The sequence below is a fragment of the Octopus bimaculoides genome, chromosome 3 (assembly GCF_046866305.1).
Source record: "Octopus bimaculoides isolate indiv1 chromosome 3, ASM4686630v1, whole genome shotgun sequence".
Taxonomy (NCBI): Eukaryota; Metazoa; Mollusca; class Cephalopoda; order Octopoda; family Octopodidae; genus Octopus; species Octopus bimaculoides.
In genome coordinates, this window is record NC_142930.1 from 107,261,600 (window position 1) to 107,281,871 (window position 20,272).

Sequence of the window (20,272 nt, forward strand, 5' to 3'; positions counted from 1 at the left end):
TTATTATTATTATTATTATTACTAGCAGAAATACCACCCTCAGGTGGGAAGTATTTCTGTTAGTATTGAATAATGCAGTCTCAGTACAACTATATCTTATTTATAAAAGGCATCTTAAATAAAATAGGATACTGATGGCTAAAATGTCTTTCATAATAGATTTGCTAGATCAGAACAACAACAATAATGTCATGAGCTAACAAGCAAACTTCTACATATTTATTTGATTCACTAGAAACAACATCTGAATCCATCTCAAAACATACCCTTCTGTCTTGGCAACAGAAATAAAAGTAGCTCTGCTGAAAAAGATGAATCAGTCAAAGTTGAAATGCATTTGATTATACAGGTCAGTTGGAAATGATCCTAGATGACCTGAACTGAAAAATAACATATAGTTTGCATGAACCAATGAGGAATCGTCTATGTGGTTTTTTGCTCTGTTAGAAATAACATCCAAATCTCCCTCAAATCATACCCTATCATTCCTTCTTTCATGATTACTGCAACAAACTCACCAAAATTCTGAAAACATCAAAGCAGTGTTTGTAAATCATCTCTGAGATGCTATTCATATTTAGGACACTTTGGAACCTTACCATGTTTATGGACTATAATAACAATGAAACCACCAGAAATTGTTCTTATAACACAAAAGGAAAACAACTGAGTACTATGCAGTTATTAGATCCCAATACTTAATAATAATAATGATGATGATGATGATGTTGACGACGACGACGATGATGATGTCATTTGAACATTGGATGCAATACCACTCAACCTGAAGAAACATCTGGAAACTTTAGAAATACCCTACTCTCTAGGTGAATAGCAAAAATCGGCTTTACTTGGAACTGCATGCAGATTGTGTATTGTCTGTCTGAGGTCCTTTCTATAATAGGCACAAGGCCTGAAATTTTGGGGGAGGGGACTAGTCGATTACATCGACCACAGTGTTTCACTGGCAGTTATTTTACCAACCCTGAAAGGATGAAAGGCAAAGTCAACCTTGGCAGAATTTGAACTCAGAACGTAGTGACGGGTGAAATACCGCTAAGCATTTCACCCGGCATGCTAACAATTCTGCCAGTTTACCACCTTAACAATAATAATAATAAACTTTTAAAATGGAATTCAAATTCATTCAAAATTTAAAGTACTCATGGTTTCTTAGGTACAAAGCCTGATTTTTAAAGAGAATGGTATAGTTGATTTGACTACCTGTAGTGTATTACTCATCATCATCTTTGTTTAACGTTTGTTTTCCTTGCTGGCATGGGTGTTATTTATCATTAGCCAAAAAGCTGCCATTCAGGTAGACTTTTAGTTAAGCTTCCACAAGGGGTCTCTGGGCCTTCAGCCTAAAGTAAAATCACAAATTGAAGACCCTATAAAAAAAGGAAACGAGATAATATTGATAATTCTTTACTTGCATAAATAAAATTTATGATGCAAAAATTTTGTTGAATCAAAACTTCACTTGATCTTCTGGATGACATTTTGCTCATGACATTTTAATGATTTATCTAATTTTAATGATTACTCAAACCATGCCAAGTCAAAACTTCACTGGATTTCTTTTTTTTTTTTTTTTTTTTTTTTCTGGAATCCACAGGTTTTTGACTATTCTGGTTTTTATTTTTTAAGCCGAATATCATTTCTCCTCATCTTGTTTTGCTACTTTTCCCTCTGATAAAGATATGTACAACTTTCTAACATTGTTTCAATTAAAATATGTTTTACCTTTCACAAATTCTAATTTGACTTTTAAAACCAGTTTAAAAAGAAAAATTGAGACAGTTCATGACAAAGAACCTTTCCTTCTTGGAGAATGAACTGAATATGATGAAATTGAGTATCACTTTACATTCCTCTGGCGAGAAAGGAGTTGATCAATAACAAAATTGCTACTCAGAGGCACCTTATTCCAAACCAACATGAAGAGTGTTTTACTGCCAAAAGTGTATGTAAAAGTTACCAAAATGGTAATCATTTTCACCACTCATTATTCAGTTTCTGAACAGATTAAATATTATTCTCCAACCAATATCCAGCTTGTGTTTTTTCTTGGTCCACCAGGTCAAAAGTATTCCAGTTGTCACCAGATTATTTTTAATCATATCTAGGACTGCATTATTCATTATATCCTTCTGTTTTTAAGACAGCAAACTGTAATTTGACAGAGATTTGGTTACTATTTCTAACAAGTCAAACAACCAAATACATGCTCTCTCTCCTTGGCCCCAAAACTTTTTTGTTAATATTCTTTGATCTTTTTTTTTAACTGTATTATTTTCATTTTTCATACTAGAGTAGAAGATTTTTGCAAAAGTATATAGTTGCATAATGTTGATGCAAATCTTTTAACATCAAGATACCAATTATGCTGATAGCCATTCAACAGTGATTAGGTGCTATTTGTTAAATTAATTATCTGTAAAACTCCTTAACTCCTAGTTAAATTTGTCAATCATTACACAAGTAGGACATAAGTATGTCAAAGTTATTCTAAATGATAACACATTAACTTAGATTAAGCCTGAATAAAATAAACATAATTAGCAATTTAGTAGTGCAGGCAATGAAATATAGATTATTTTTTGGCTAATATTTATTTAACTACATAGCACAAATTTGCAGACAGAAAAGGATTGACACATGTATGCACAGCACACAAACATGCACAAATAAATACACATATATACATTCACATACTCACACTCACATATAGAGCAAATATAAAACATAAACCAGTAAGATAGCTTCTTGATTCAAAATTCATCAGAATTCACTGTCAAGCTCATTGGTTTTAGAGTGTCATAGATAGAGTTCTTTCTCCAAAGTGGACTAATAAATAAATAAATAGCTTTCTGACAAGCTCACCATAGCCAAATGTTGACACGTTTCAAGACTTGAATATTAGAGCAGCATGACCCACCCACAAGAAATATAGAATGCCTACAGCAACTAATTAAATGTATTAAATGAATGCTCCATTTAACTCGCTACTTCAATGCTTGATATGGTCAAGCTGACCCAGGTTTATTAAACAACAATAGCAACACTAATAATTCTAAAAACACTACCACTTACATTATCAAAAAAAAAAAAAATAGCCTCTATGCATCTACCTGATTATGTAGTCCTAAATACACTGTATCTGAAATAGAAAATAGGATAGTTATGGCTGGAATGCTTTTGATCATGTATCTACCCAGTCAGAATTGACCTATGGCTAAACAACGATAACAACAGCACCATCAACAAAATCAGCAGTAGCAACAATAATAATTTCTCGTGTAGACACAAAATTAGAAATTTTGTAGTGAGGAAAAAGTTGATCATTTAACCCTAGTACTTTATTTGTACTTAATTTTATGAACCCTGGATGAATGAAAGGCAAAGTAAATCTCAGGTGGATTTGAACTCAAAACTTACAGAGCTGGAACAAATACTGCAAGGCAGTTTATCCAATGCTCTAACAATTTTTCCAATCCATCATCCTTAATTACAACAATATGAATATTAGCACAACTAAAAACTGCATCAAATCAACGAAAATGTCTAAATACTGTTATTCAACATGTTAAAACTAGCAACCAAATTTCTCTCTAATCATCCTCAAGCATCTCATAATGGAATGACAATATTGTTGCTCTAAATATACCATGTTTGTTTGAATAAAGACAGAGTTGTCACAAATGGAATGCTTCTGGTCGTAGGTTTGTTCAAACAAAATTGACCTAGGGTTAAGCAACAACAACAGCAGCCACTGAGATGAAGAATATTTCATAGGTCAGAAAGCCTTTACCTGCGAGTGAAACTTGCTTGCATTTTAGTTTGAAACCACCCACTGATAAAGATCTCGAAAATCCATGTGGAAAAGAAAATAAAAACAACAGATTAAAGCCTTAATATCAAAGCAGTAATTTAATATACTTCATACTTATGAATTTGAAAAATTAAGTTTATCTTTTATCTTTTACCTTTTACTTGTTTCAGTCATTACCAGACTGTGGCCATGCTGGGGAACCACTTTGAACAATTTTAGTAGAATGAATTGACCCCGGTACTTAAATTTTTTAAAGCCTGGTACTTATTCTATCGATATCTTTTGCCAAACTGCTGAGTCACAGGGATATATATATATATATATATATATACACATATACACCAACACCGGTTGTCAAGCAGTGGTGGGGGACAAACACAGACACAAAGACACGCATGCATAGATATATACATATTTATATGTATATATGTATATATATATATATAAGGATAAGATCGATATTTAAATATCAATTTTATCAAGTGGCCAGCATGGGAATAAAAACCATCAAAGGTAACAATTATTTAAAATTATAATTTAGGGTATCTAAGAGATACCGCCATGCTGAAAATAGCAGCCAAATCTTGACTCTAAACCACAATAAAAAGTTCAAATAAATAGTTCAAATATATAATTATGTATATATATATATATATATACACGCCAGACTTCTTTTCAGTTTCCATCTACCAAATCCACTCACAATGCTTTGGTTGGCCTGAGGCTATAGTAAAAGACACTTGCTCAGGGTACCACACAGTTGAGCTGAACCCAGAACCATGTGGTTGGGAAGCAAGTTTCTTACCACACAGCCACACCAGCACCTATCAATTTTCTTATCATAACCCATGTCAGCATGGAAAACAGACATTTAATAATGACAATGATGATGATGATGATGATGATGATGATGATGATGATGATGATGAAGATGATGATGATGATGATGATGATGATGATGATGATGAAGATGATGATGATGATGATGATGATGATGATGGACGTTCCACCACTCCTCATAGATTCTTAAGTACTAGCAATTCATTTGTGGTTTTACAAAAGTTCCTGACTCTATGTAGCCAGTCAACCTGGTATCTATGGTAACGAATGAAACAATTTGAAACCGAAGAAACAGCAATATTGTTTTAATACAGTGGCTGTCTTCATTTGAAATATGTCATTATTAGAACTGTTCAGAATACTACCCTATACTTGACAACATTGCAATATATTAAAGTATTAGGGAAAGTTATGGCCTTGTAGCATAAACTAATATTCAAACTATTAGAAAATGCTTTTATTAAAAACGTTCAATAAACCAATAATATTACAATATACACAGCAACCCAGCAAACTGTATTAACACTCTTACATTATAACACAGCACTTAACTAAGTATACTATAAACCATCATAACACACTACAAACCATCATAACACACTACAAACCATCATAACACACTACAAACTTGTATATACCACACCACACTTCTAAAATGTACCAAATTATGCCATAAACTGTCTGTACCACAACATACTATAAACCTATATGTACCACATCACATTAAACTATATCACACAGCACTACTAAACTGTATATACCACACAATATTACTAAATAGTACCATACCACATTACAAATCTGTATACACCATAACAAACTATAAACTTGTCTGAACCAACCACACTACAAACCAGTGTATACCACAACATACTAGCCTGTATGTATCACATCACACCACATTACTAAACTATAAACATTCCACTTCTACTAAACTGTACCACACTGAACTATAAACTTATGTGCTACCAGTAGACTACTACTTTCGTTGTTTTGCTACCATGGTCAGATGACTCTAGAGTGTCCTCTCCAGAGGATAGGCCTGGGCAGGGTTTTATGTGAGATCAGCAGTTGCCCATGCAGTATGTTCCTTTCTCCTGTGCTACCAGTGCTGTCCAAGACAAGGACAGAGACCAGTATGACTTGGCACAGTGAGGTTGCTGGAGTTGCTAGAACAGAGTTGGGTACATTGTCAAACAGCCTTGGGGCCTCTGGCTCCAGATTTACTCTTGTGGTTTACTCCTGAAGCCTTTCCCCCTTAAGTAGGCATAACCATAAGACAGCAGAGATTTAAAGTCAGATTACCTTCTCTTAGATAGACTTCCTCCAAGGCTGATGAGTTCCATTTCTCTGGAGCACTGGTTTGAAGGTGTCAGAACTTACCTACACTCCTTCTCCTATCAGTAGAGACAATTCCGCATGGCTTATATGTTAAGCGACATGAGAAAGCTAAGAGTTGGACTTGATAGCCAGAGGCTATTTCGGACACATACTGCAAGGAATATTCTTTAAATAGTAAGAGTTCATCTCCACTACCACCCTACCTCTTGGCCTAGCAACCTTGGAACCATGTACCACGCTACCTCACTAAACTGTATCATACCACATAACTTAACTATAGAACACAACACTTCTACTCTAGACTGTGGCACACTGCCAACCAACATGTACCACACCATACTACTAAGCTAGGCCACATCATACTACAAAACTGCATGACACCAGACTCCTAAACTACACCACAGCACTCTACAAACTTGTATGCCCCACAACTAAACTACACTGTACTACACTATTAAACTTTTCTGTACTACCAACTTGTACCATTCCACACTACTGGATTAATCCATACCACATTACTAATCTGTATCATGAATTAATAAGGGATCCTCCTCATAAGTCCCTTAACCTGCTAGAAATAACAGCCAAATATCTTTTGGATCACACTCACCAATCTTAAAAGTGGGTATATTGGATAATATAGTTTTAGATTCTTTTTTGCCTGAATATAAGATGAGATAATCATGGCTGAAATGCTTTAATCTGGGTTAACTTGAGGCTAAACAACAACTGCTAATCTATATCACATCACAATGTTAAAATATACAATTCAACTCTACAAACCTGTAGCCATGTAAATATTCTGCATGAAGGAATATTTTCTTGGCTACTTGACCTGCAAAAATAGCAACCAAATCTCCCTCAAATTACATGCCACTGTCTTAAAAAGGTGAATGACACATTAAATACTGTAGTCCAAGGTACCTATAAAAAACAAGAAGGTCATAGTGGGAATGTATTTTATCTTAGGTTTGTTTCAGTATAGTTGACCTGATTTAAACAAGAACAACATACCACTCAAAAGAACTTACTAGAAATAGCCACTACATCTCCCTCAAATCACATCTTACCCTGAGGCTAAACAACATTATACCATATGAATGAACTTGCAAGAAATTGCAAGAAATAGCAGCCAAATGTCCCTCAAATCATATTTTGCCTTCTTAGAGGTTATGTTAGACAATATATATGTATATGTGTGTGTGTGTGCATGTACGTGTGTGTATGTATGTGTGTGTGTGAAACACCTAAGAGAGAAATAATTACAAAGGTATCAAATTGTTGGATCAGGTGATGAAAGTAATGGGGAGGGTCATAGCCCAACTAGTTAGGGAGAGAGTTACTTTAGATGAGATGCAGTTTGGTTTTGTGCCAGAGAGAAGTACCACTGATGTATTTTTGGGAAGACAGCTGCAGGAGAAATAACTAGTCAAAGATAAACCTCTATACTTGGCTTTTGTTGTCAGGGAGAAAGCTTTTGACAGGGTCCCCCGATCCCTTATCTGGTGGTCAATACGAAAACTAGGGATAGTTGAAAACTAGTGGCTGGTGAGAGCTGTACAAGCCATGTACAGGGACAATAAGTGAGGGTTAGCAACAAGTATAGTGAAGAATTCAAGGTACAAGTAGGGGTTCACTAACGATCAGTCCTCAGCCTCACTCTTGTTCATCATAATCCTCCAGGCAATAACAGGAATTCAAGACAGGCTACCTCAGGGAGCTCCTCTACACTGATGACCTTGTTCTTATAGCTGAATCACTACCAGAATTAGAGAAGAAGTTTCTGGTGTGAAAGTAAGGTCTAGCAAAAACCAAAGTCATAGTAAGTTGGAAGGCAGACAAATCACAAATCCCTTCAGGTAGATGGTCCTGCTCAATCTGTAGGAAAGGTGTAGGTAGAAACTCCATAAGATGTACCCAGTGTAAGCTATGGACACATAAGAAATGCAGCAATATCAGAGGAAGGTTAACAGGGAAGACAGTTTTTGTGTGTGGAAGGTTCACAGGTACAATTAACACTAAAAATGTACAAAAAATAGATTCCATCACATGCCAGGGAGGAAAACTAGAAGTAGTCAATAGCTTCCGTTACCAAGATGACCATGTCAGTGGTAGAGGTGGATGCTCCGAGAGCGTAGCTGCTAGAATAAGAATAGGCTGGACAAAGTTCAGAGAGCTCCTACCTCTGATGGTAACAAAAGGCCTCTTGCTCAGAGTGAAAGGTAGACTGTGTGATGCCTGTATGCAAACAGCCATGCTACACAGTAGTGAAACATGGGCTGTGACCACCAAGGACATACATAGGCTTGTAAGAAATGAAGCTAGTATGCTTTGCTGGGTGTGTAATGTCAGTGTGCATGCATGACAGAGTGTAAGCATCCCAAGAGAGAAGTTGGACATAAGACGCATCTGATGTGGTGTGCAAGAGAAATGACTGTGCTGGTATGGTCATGTGATGCGTATGGATGAGGACAGTTGTGTAAAGAAGTGTCACACTCTACCAGGGGAAGGAATCTGTGGAAGAGGTAAACCCAGGAAGATATGGGACAAGGTGGTGAAGCACAGTCTTTGAATGTTGGGCCTCACAGAGACAATGACAAGTGACTGAGACTTTTGGCAATATGCCGTGCTTGAGAAGACCCATCAAGCTAAGTGAGATCATAGTCATGGCCAATGCCAGTGTTGTGCAACTGGCCCATTAAAAGCACCCTTTGTTTGTTGGGCAATATGTTGTGCTTGTGAAGACTTGTCAAACCAAGTGAAATCGTAGTTGAGGATGATGTCAGAGCCGTCTGACAGGCCCCCATGCCAGTGGCACATGAAAAGTACTATTTGAGTGTTGGGCCTCTTCAAAGTAGTGACAGGTAACCAAGACCTTTGGCAATATACCATGCTTGTGTAGACCTGTTAAGCCAAGTGAAACTGTAATTGTGTCTGATGCCAGTGTCAGGTCAATGGCAACTGTACTGGTGGCATGTAAAAAACACCCACTACACTCTCGGAGTGGTTGGCATTAGGAATGGCATCCAGCTATAGAAACCTTGCCAAATCAGATTAGAACTTGATGCAGCTCCCCAGCATACCAGTTTTCAGTCAAACCATTCAATTAATGTCAGCCTGGAAAGCAGATGTTAAATGATGATGATGATGATGATATATATATTTTACTTGCTTCAGTCATTAGACTGCAGCCACACTCAACCACCACCTTGAAGAATATTTTTGCCAAACAAATTGACACCAGTACTTTTTTTCTAAGCCTGGTACTTATACTTTTAGTCTTTTTTGCCAAACCACTAAGTTATGAAGGCATAAACACATCAACACTGATTGTCAAGCAGTGGTAGGGAGACAATCACTCACACATGCATGCACACATCTATATACAACATGCAACTTTCAGTTTCTGTTTATTCACAAGTCTTTGGTTAACTCGAGGGTATAGTAGGAGGCACTTGCCCAAAGAACGATGCAGTGGAACTGAACTCAGAACCATGTAGTTGGGAAGCAAACCTCTTACCAAGACAAGCCATGCCATCAATCATAGATATGCTCAATCCAAATCAACCTAGGATTCAGCAACAACAACAACCACTCTATGTGCTGTACTAAATGGTACCACATCATGCTACTAAACAACATTACACTACTAATAAACTCTATTGTTCACAACTATACTGCATTACACCACATTTCTATAAAGCACAAGACCACTCTACTATACTGCTGTATGCATTACAGTAGTATAGTCATCAACTTACAACTATTGAAGAGAAACAATAACTGCATCAATTTTATCAGTTTTGGAGATCTTACAGAGGCCATGAACGGAAACCTCTCCCGCAAACTAAACCAATAAATAAACAAATAAATAAATTTGAATTTAAATAAATACATGCTTCATACACCACACCACTAAACTCCATTAGCAAGCTATTCAACACAACATACCTGAAATATAGAATATGTGCTACTGATCTACAGTACATCACTACTAAACTGTTCTCTGCCTGCACTGTTAAATTTCCCCGTGCACCAAACCAATGACCTACTCTCTGCTATGTAACAAACTATACAGCACTGCACTATTAAATGGTACAAAACTTGTGAACTACACTGCACCATAAGAGAGCCTCTGTGAACATGCAACCTATTAGAAATAGCAGCCAAATTTCCCTCAAATCATACTCAACTGTCTTTAAAAGGGATTACATATGAACATGTAGTCTTAGATACACTATGCTGGAAATAAGACGAGATCATTAGGGCTCAAAAACCTTTGATTTCTTTGATTATGGGTTTGCTCTATGAATCAATCCAAAATTAAGCTACTTCAACAACTAGACTAAACAAACACTACACTGTATTTCCCTATGCCATACCAACAATCTCTATCTGCCATATCAATACAACACCACTCTATATTTCACAACACCATACCTACACCAAATCTAAGTAATAGACTAATAAATTACACTGTACAACAATATTGAACTACACCATACCAATAATGTACACTTATACTGCTACATCAATCAACTACATTACATTGTTACTTGCCTGCTAGAAATAGCAGTCAAACCTCTTTCAAATTATTCCTTATCTTGTAAAACAATGGTCTGATGCAATCAGAGGGAGCTGAAGGCACAGGCAATTTGAGCAATCATCTGAGGTGCCATATGCAGTGAGAAATGGTATATTATGAGAAGTGCATGGGGTTTTCAAAATAAGAAACAGAAAAGATGATAATAATAAATAAAATTAAATAAAGCAATAAGTGAAAATTCTTTAAATAGAGTCAAGCTTGTTTTAAAATATTGAGTGGGTGTTATTAACAGGTATAAGCTCTTCCTTCTGCTAGATATTGCAAAAAAGAAAATTTATTTCCTGGAAATGTATAGCATTCAATTGATGCAATTGGATTTATCAACAGTTATAAGTTACAGGATGTCAGGCTAAATCTGTAAGCTGCATTAAGAATATTGCTTAGAATACCTATAAATGTGACCACAAGAGAGAGAAGCTTTACAAAGAGATATTTACGATCATCCATGACACAAGACAGATTAAAGTATTTTGCAATTTTGTCCATAAAAATGATACTGTAAAAACAATAGTTACAGAAAGTCTTATGAAAACATTTGCAAATCTAAAAGCACAAGAAAAACGTAGTAGTTGGGATAATGCATGTCTTTTACCATTGTTTCTTTTGTTCATATTCTTTAATTTATTAGGAAAAAAGTCTGTTACATGTATAGGAGATCAACAGTACCCTCTGGACTTGCCCTCACATATCCACTTCCATTTGGAACCAACATTTGTTGAAATCATAGCCAGTAATGCAAATACAGCTTTGATCTCTCTCTAACTTTCTCCTTCTCTCTTTCTGTATATATCTATCCCTTTATCTTTTTCTCCTTTCGTCTCCCTCTTAATTAAATCAATTAAAGAATTTGAAACTTTGATTCTATATCTGAACTATTCTTTTTATTTTGTATCTTCCATCTTTATTTGTTTCAATCACAGAACTGCAACAATACTGCAGCACTGCCTTGAAGGATCTCGTCAAACAATCATCCTCAGTACCTATTTTTAAAGTCTGGTACTGAGTCTATCAGTCTCTTTTGTTGAACTACTCGGTTATATGGATGTAAACAAACCAACACTGGTTTTCAAGCAGCCGGCTGGGAAACAAATACAACATATTTTTACACACACACACACACACACACACACACACACACACACACACACACACACATATATATGTGTGTGTAAGAAAATGAGAAAAGGAATAAACAATTATCTTAAGAACTTCATTAGATTCTGCTATAAAATGCAGTGGACTCATAGCTGAGTGCCTGAGTAACAGTTTATAGCTTCATCAGAGCCTCAGATATGAAGTGGAATTTATCTGGAAAAAGCAATTACATTTATTCATATACTCAGAAAAGCATTACCAATGAAAAATATGTATGTGGAGAATGAAATCTAGGCGTTCCTCCTATAATTAAAAAAAAGTTTAATTTTAAAGTGTGTTTAAGGACAGGTATACTCAGACGTAGGGAAACGGTAATTAGATCTATCTGCCTACCAAATCTACTCACAAGGCATTGGTCATTCCAGGGCTATAATAGAAGACACTTTGCCCAAGGTGCCACAGAATGGGACTGAACCTGAAGCCATGTGATTGAAAAGTGAGCTTCTTAACCACACAATCATGGCTGCACTATATATATAAAGAATAAAAGAACGTTTTATTTCTATATTTGTAGACTCTGCTACTTTGTGAACTTTTTTTTTTTTTTAAATATACTTCTATAGGTAACAAAATTCAACTTGCCTGAGATGTCAGCAACTCGAAAGCTAGCTGTGGATGCATAGCAAAATGTAGGTCTAAATACATTGTATCAGATAAGGGATGAGATAGCCACAGCTGAAACAGTTTTGATCATAAGTTTGCTTTGTTAGGGTTGAGAACTATAGTTAACTTTAACTGGCACTCCATCGATTACAATGACAATGTTCCAATCGATCTGATCAACAGAATAGCCTGCTCATGAAATTAACGCGCAAGTGGCTGAGCACTCCACACTGAACTATACTAAGCAACTAGACTGTACTGCTTCATTCTGCTAAACTATACAATAGCTATACATATATCTCACAGTTATTTACACAACTAATGCAACATTATAATGTTGCCAACAATGGACCAACAATGCTAGTTTGATTATGAAGAAGTAGCAACCAAATCTCCTTTAAATTACTCTCCAATCTCTGGAAAAGTGAGAGACTCAGTTGGTAAAGCAGTCTTAGGTAAGCAGAACTTGAAAGGTCAGAATGTCCATGGTCAGAATGTCTCTGATCATTATATCTGCTTTATCAAGAATGACTTGGGTCTAAACAACAACAACAACAATAATGTAGAAAGAAAGCTTCTATTCAGCCAAGTTTATGAGGTTATTTAGGATTCACTTCTAGATATTTCACTACACTTACATTGCCAAATTTAAACAGTTACATGAGTATCTTACAAGCTTGTTTTTGCTCTTATTTATATTTATTGACCAATATGAGTGAAAGATTTATTGAATATGTGCATGCAGGCATGTGTGTGCGTGAAAGAGAGAGAGAAAGAGGAGATAGATGAGAGTAGTGTGCATCTGTACATTTATCCAAACATACACACACACATACTCTCTCTCTCTCTCTCTCTCTCTCTCTCTCTCTCTCTCTCTCTCTCTCTCTCTCTCTCTCTCTTTCCCTCTCTCTCTCACACACATACAGTTTATTATCTCTGCAGATCTAGAATTTAGCCAAGAGTATGAAGGTCTGCTGCAGTCAATATACTTAGCTGAAATATATATATTATCTTTAGCTATCTACATTTAACGTTATAACAGTTATAGAACATTGGAGATGATCAAGACAGTCCATAAAACATCACGCTGGTTTGTTCTGTAATAATTAATTCGATACCTCATGGTTATGATTCTGGTGTGGTCAATATTACTTTTCAGCCCATCCACTAGAATTTAATAAAATATAAACCACTAATACATTTAGATATATTCAATCAACTAGACTCCACCCTACTTCACAAGCTGTTCCTTGAAAAACCAACAGGGAAGCCAATATATTCTGAGTTCAAATCCTACCAGAGTTAACTTTGATTTTCATTCCTCTTGGGTCAATAAAATGTGTGATGTGAAAAACACATTTGTGTACTTAAGAGAACTGCTTGAAAAATTTAATGAGTTGTATAAGTTCTAAATTCTTGATGTGGATATTTCTTTATATATACAGCTTAGACATCCTCCTCATCCTTTTCCTCAACATCATTTGATGTAGCAGTGACTAGCAATCCATGTTTGATTTTTTAGTACTTTGCTCTATTTAAGGGAGAATCTATAAATGTAAGAGATGCGTTACATTTAAGCAACTATTGCAACAACATACAATTCAATAAAACTGACTACTTAGATTCTCCTTAAAATTTCCACCATATCTCGTGAAATCCATTTCTGTTGAGCATGTCCAATAACAAAGTGTCAAGAGACATGTTTGCCTCTTACACACACCAAAAACATTAGAGTTTTTTTAAAGAAAGGGATTAACAGTAAGATGAATAGGATGATTTAGAAGAGCAGTCATTCATTTTTGATTCACCATCTGTTTATTGTTAAGAACATTTATCAGATGCAATGGTCCAAAGAAAATTAACAAAGTAACATCCAGGGGTTTCTATTCATAGTAGTAGTATATGCATTAAGAGAGAAGCAAAAATATTCCTGCAAAAGTAATGAGTGTGCTAGTGGTAGTGTAGAGAGTTCCTTCTAAAGTGCAGCATTTTGATAGTCATAATAGCAGACCCTGCTATTATGCTTCACTGATAGAGTTGTTTACAAATAAATTTCTGATCGAAAACAATAGGTCTAGAGTTCAAATCATTATATAGACTTGCTACAAGAAATAAGGAAATGAAGCTATATAATATTCTTCAAAGATATATTTGAAACATAAATGATGTGAAACAATTACAATCATAAATCTAAATGACCAGAAGATCATCTCAACTTGACAGCAGCTACCAATTTTTTATTTAAGCAGAAAAAAAAAAAGAAGAAAGTAGCTCAGATTTATCAGGAAAATAAACTTTTGATCACCACTCATAATTTCTTTTTAAATCATGAGCAGCAATATGAAATATATAGGTGAAGCAATATCTGAAGCTTGTCATACTTTATCTACATCAGAGCTTTTCAGCCAGGATCCATATAAAATTTTGTTGTTAAAATTTATGTGCAATAAATTGGTTATACTTGCACAATACTCAAAATACTTTAATTTCTTTTATACAATTCCTAATAATATTAATAATATTTAGGTATAAAAATACAGCAATATTTTTTTTATGTATCTAATGAATGTCTATGCAGGTCCAGTAGAGCAAAATAGGAATCAAAGAGGTTAACAGGCAAAAAATGGCTGAGAACCCCTGATCTATATAATCATGATTTCAAATAATAATCTTTTATATTATAGACACAAGGCCTGGAATTTGTGGGGAGGGGGATAGTCAACTACATCGACCCCAGCACTTGAATGGTACTTAATTTATCAACCCTGAAAGGATGAAAAGCAAAGTCAACATCAGCAGAATTTGAACTCAAAACATAGCTGCAGATGAAATACCATTAAGCATTTCACCTGGTGAATATCTCCAATAGCCTTTTAGGTATTTGAAACTTATGTCTTGCTAGATGTTGTATATTTCTAAGCAAATGAGAGATGAATCATTCACTGCATAGAATGCCAGTCACTTGAAAGTAATAAAGATTTCTTTTTGATTGGGTACAAGGCTACGTTTTGAAAGGTAAGGTAACATAGCGGTTGATCTGGGTAGTTTCACTCAGCATGTACATATTATTTTTAGTGGGAAGAATATAATCTACTAAATTCAACCTAATATATTAGTGGTACTTATTTTATTGATTCTTGAGATATGAAAGGTAAAGCTGACATCAAAATCTCAATAACTGAATATTTAGCTATCATATATATTATCAGTTCAGTTTCATTTAGATGATATTTTCCAAGTACCAGGTAATGTTTTTCTAAGGTGATCTGAGAGAAAATTAAATATCTTGTAGAGAGTTATCAAAATATATGCCACGGATATGAATTCCGAGCTAATAGTATAACATCTTGCATTGCCATTTTACTTTTGGCTTACACACATACACACAGATATGTATATGTATACACCTACATATACACATGCATATATCTGTAGACATATAGACACATTAACAGACATTGTAAATATATATGAGTGTTACAGGTTGTCATTAAGAAAGCACTTTCCAAGAATTATCTTCATTATATCTCTTCTCATTTACAGTAATCACATGCAAATGAGAAAAGATCTTATATCAGTCATCAGTGTCTGTTTCTTACAAAAACACTTCAGCAAAAGTAAAACTGTTAGTTTTAACATCGCCAAAGGCTTTCATCATGTGTGATATGAGATGCTTCTGACAAAACTGTTCAGCTGTAGACTGGAACCTTCCTCTCAGAATGTTTCATCATTTGTTGCTGAGAGGCACTTTCTGATCCTTGTTTAATAACTTTGGAGATATGTATAACTTGGTTATTTTTCTTCAACTCTTCTCTCTCAACATGAACAATCTACTTCTTATAACATCTAAACATGCACAACCTCATCCTTTTCCACTACACAAGATACAGTCCTTATAAATGATTCTTGATAGTTTGGAATCATTCAACAGAACAACAATACCATGAGTATACACCTCTGCAAAACAGAACCCATTGTCATAAACAACATTCAACAAAAATCAATATATGCCTTCCTGATCTAGGCTTTGCACTCTGTGATAGTAATATCTTCATGTTGTAACAATGTGTACATTTTACATGCTTACTATATCTTGAACTCAGCTTAAAATCGTGTAATTGAAACTATTTAATATAGCTACCAGTATGATGTTAAAGTTTAGATATTCAATTGAATAAGGCCTTTACAGGTAAAGAAATTTATGTAACTACTTTACTCAGATATATACATCCTGTGCAACAACATTATTGACTTCAACATGTACCTACTGGATTCAATGTACCATATTAAGATTAATTAATTAATAATGCAAAGACTTTCATTTTCTGTTTGCTTAAATATTTAGAGAAGTGACTATATCTAGAATATTTTCACAAGATAACTATCCTGTATTATATTTATGTACAACTGAACCACAAATATTCCAGTATTTAAAGGAAGCCTAGGCAATTGTATGGTGCACTTGGAAAGCATTTTCTACTCAGATAAAAAATTAAACTGACCTCAGATTATAAGCCACTAGAAGGTAATGTTAGCAACAATTTTACATTACTGAAAGTATTATAAGATAGACATTGCAAATAATAGCTTTCGATTATGAAATATCAAATGCAAAAAGACCTGAAATATCACATGTTTGATGCCTTATCACAATTGGAAGTAACGAAGGTTGTATAAAAAGTAATGCAAAAGTGAGTATTAAGGCATTTGATAGGCTTGTATTGGCATATCAGAGCTCTTCAGTACTTTGGCAGCATGTTGTCGTTTGTTTGATGGAGCAAGCAATATTCTGAATGTATATATTATCAAAACATATGGTTCACTTTTATGGTTTACAGCATATGACATACAGGAAAAATGAAATTTCAAGTATTTAATTTCATACAAAACCTTTTGATTTGGTTGCAACGATCTTCATACAGTATTCAATATTTATAGAACTGAGTCCATTCATTTTGGCTGAAGGAGTGAAGCAGGTGTCTAAATATTGAAACATTCAGATTGTTATTGAATAAATCTACTAATGATGTTTTAAATAAAGACTTTTATAACTATGAGATTTGCTATTTATATTATTGATATGAATAACCTTAATCTTTTATTTGGTATGTTTATTAACGAAAATACTGCAATAATGAATAATTAATTTGTTTATAATCAACCAACTACTATGGCTAAAGTAAATCAAAATCTTTGAAATCTATTCTCATTGAACATTTGTTAAAATGTAGTTAGTCTTTGTATTTGCTTCATCTTGTCTCATTCAGTCTGAAAAGATAAAAGAGATTTTTGTTGTTGTTGTTGTTGATGACGACGACGATGACGACGACGACGACGATGATGGAGATGGAGATGATGTGGTGGTGGTGGTCGTCGTCGTTGTCGTGGGAGTGTGGTGATTTTTTTTTCATGTGTTTTGTAGAAACTGTTGCTATATAAAAAAATGAAAATACAAAACCGGTGATTACAAACAGTTATATTTTATCTGGAATATTAAAAAGGGTTTTTGATAGTAATTCGAGCAATTCTATTGTTGAAAGACTGTCTAAGTCATTGAAAAATAACTTAACAGCTGAAGATAACATGTTGCAATTGAAGAGTTAATTGTTTTCCACCAACTTGAGACATTTACAATAAGAACTAAACATGATGACATACATTGTAGTTCAACAAGGAACCAATATGTGGAGCAATATGCAAGATGTCCAATGTGTGCTAAGGTAAAGCAAAAGTTAATACTATTCTATATTTTTGAGATGAGGAATTATGTACATTATTATGCCAGGAGGACCAAAGACTTGAAGTATTTCGTGTTGCAAGACAGTGTGTGAGAGAGAATCGTGATGTTGTAGGAGAGAAATGTGTCCACATGGATGATGGCTCACGTGCACTAAATGAAGCTGCAAAGAGAGAGGTTTGGAGATGCCACTATGAAAGGTTGCTTAATAAAGAGAATGAATGGGAGGAAGAGAGTCTGCCGCACATCAACCCAACAGAGGAACCAACTATCCTGATTGACAGTACTTTGGTAAATAAAGTGATCAAGAGTATGAAGAGAGTGAAAGCCCCTGGCCCATCAGGAATTACTGCAGAGATGCTCAAAATATCTGGCAGTTAGTAGCCCGTGCTCTTATCCATTATGCTATACACCCGTGGGCAATTATAGTGTGAATTTTAGGGCTTATAAACCAAGTATTTCATCTTTTCTTAATACTGTTTCCCATATTACATTCGCATCTGCACTGGGTCTGCTTAGGAGGTTATTGTGTCCTTGCACATGTGCAGCCTCTGTCAGTTTTCATATTTTCTAGTGGTGTTCTCCGTCGATTATTTCAACTTCATCCCACAACAGGAGGTGGTCTCTATTTTTCCATACATGATTGGCTATACCAGATTTTTCAACATCCCCTCATGTCACAGCTTTACAATGTTCCTCTACCCTTACTTTAAGGGGGTGGCATGTTTCACTTTTGTATAACTTACCACAACTGCATGGGATAGAGTACACACAGTTTTTGGTCATATTCTCTTCTATGACTTGAGTTCAAAACTCCACCAGAACACCTGATGAAGGCTGGAGTACATCAACTGAAACATTGTGATAACAACAAACAAGATGAGGACACCTATCCATCCATTATAAATAATGTAAAACAAAAGTTGTCTCATACACATAATCTGAAGGCATTAAAACATGGCTACACATGCATATGAATAATGTACATGTCAAAAATTTAAGATTAATTATCAATATTTAGTGTCCAACATTCCATGCTAGGATGATTTGGACAGTTTGATAGAATCAGATGAATCCAAGGACTGTATCATGCTCCAGTGTCTGCTTTGGCATGGTTTCTATGGCTGGATGCCTTTCTTAACACCAACCTCTTTACAACTTGTTCCGGATGTCTTTCTATTCCTCTACCTACCATCCTAGTGAAGTCACTAAGCAGCTTGCAAGACTACTAACACCAACTTTACAGGGAAATTTAAGCCAGGAGATGAGAAGTAGAGAGGAGTAAAAAGCATTAGAGAAAGGGCCAGAAACAGAACAGGTTTCTTAGTGGAGAGGAGTTACAAGAAGATTATTCACATTATAGAAGAGAAAGTAGGAGCAATCTGATGGAGCTGAAAAACAATAAAAACAGGGGTGATAGAGTATCAGGATTGTTCCTAATAATTGTTGATGCACTCTCTGAGTGACTAAAAATAACAAAAGTGATGAAGAAAGAAGGAGAAAGGGTTAGGTATATATTAAGAGCTTGTGTTTTTCAGAAACAATATTTCATAAACAGGGGTGTCTCACAATACCTATGAATTTCATAGTTATAACTCATGTAAAGGACTTAAATTGAATGTAAGCACTGCCATATCATTCTGTTTGAAATGGAATTGCTGAAAAAAGATGACTGGTATTAAAATAGGATTGAAAGCATATTCACCTAGTAAATTTTGAGCTGCATGCTTTTGAACTATAGAACAGTCCCTCATTCAAGCAGACTTCTTAATTCATCTGCTTTGATGGGTAGACAAATGCTTATCACTATTAAAAGTATCTAATGAAGCTGCAGTTCTTGTTGTTTGGTATCAATGCAGAAGAAATGATGAACCTCCTCTATTTTTAACAGCAATTGTGGGTTACTGAGAGTAATATCTTCATGTATTACATGATAAGAATAATATATAACAGCATTTGATTATGAAATCTGAAATAAAAAGATCTAAAAATATCATACAATATATAATCTCAACTTGAATTTATTAATAATGTTGGTTTGGATAAATACGATGATGATGAGGAGGATGACGATGACGATGATAACGACGACGATGAAGAAGATGATTTTTTTGTTTTTCATCTATCTGGTAGAAAGTGATGTTATAAAACATGA

At 34.9% G+C, this 20,272-nt stretch overlaps 1 long non-coding RNA gene across 1 annotated transcript; it reads right to left on the reverse strand.

The window, feature by feature from the left end:
* Positions 1-1,123: 1,123 nt before the first annotated feature.
* Positions 1,124-20,000, reverse strand: LOC106876993 (uncharacterized). The gene is made up of 3 exons (XR_001410314.3): positions 19,823-20,000; positions 17,271-17,360; positions 1,124-1,391 (listed from the first exon to the last, which is right to left on the reverse strand). It is a non-coding gene; the product is annotated as an uncharacterized LOC106876993 (long non-coding RNA).
* Positions 20,001-20,272: the final 272 nt, after the last annotated feature.